A 390-nucleotide genomic window follows, 5' to 3' on the forward strand; every position below is an offset into this window, starting at 1 on the left:
TCGAAGCGAACCCTCGTCACGACGGATGCGACAATGTCGGATGAGAGATGAGAGGGAGAGCGAAGTTGGAGAAAGAGTTTTACTCGACTCGTTTTACATCGATTCTTATGCCATTATTCCGAAAATGTTATGCCCGTCTGAAATAATCGACTGCACTGCGTATATACACTAGTGGGTACGTATAAGCCAAGTGTGACGTAATGTTCAACGCTTGTCGGCGTAATTTTACAAATGTTTTATGCGAGCGAGGCATTTGTATGGGAAATGTCGATGATCAAAGTAGAATTATCAAAGTAGTAGCTTTTCATCGACGCGCTTAAAATATGTTTTGATAAATTTTTAATCAGTCTTTTTTATTGCGTTTTTTGCGGTTCTTTTTTTTTTTTTTTT

At 38.5% G+C, this 390-nt stretch overlaps 1 protein-coding gene across 1 annotated transcript in view; it reads right to left on the reverse strand.

Moving 5' to 3' along the window:
* dally (division abnormally delayed protein) overlaps window positions 1-390 on the reverse strand; it is a 165859-nt gene that overhangs the window by 4775 nt on the left and 160694 nt on the right. The gene's annotated exons all lie outside the window — the stretch shown is intronic.

This window comes from Ceratosolen solmsi, unplaced genomic scaffold (assembly GCF_000503995.2).
Source record: "Ceratosolen solmsi marchali unplaced genomic scaffold, CerSol_1.0 scaffold7, whole genome shotgun sequence".
NCBI classification, from domain to species: domain Eukaryota; kingdom Metazoa; phylum Arthropoda; class Insecta; order Hymenoptera; family Agaonidae; genus Ceratosolen; species Ceratosolen solmsi.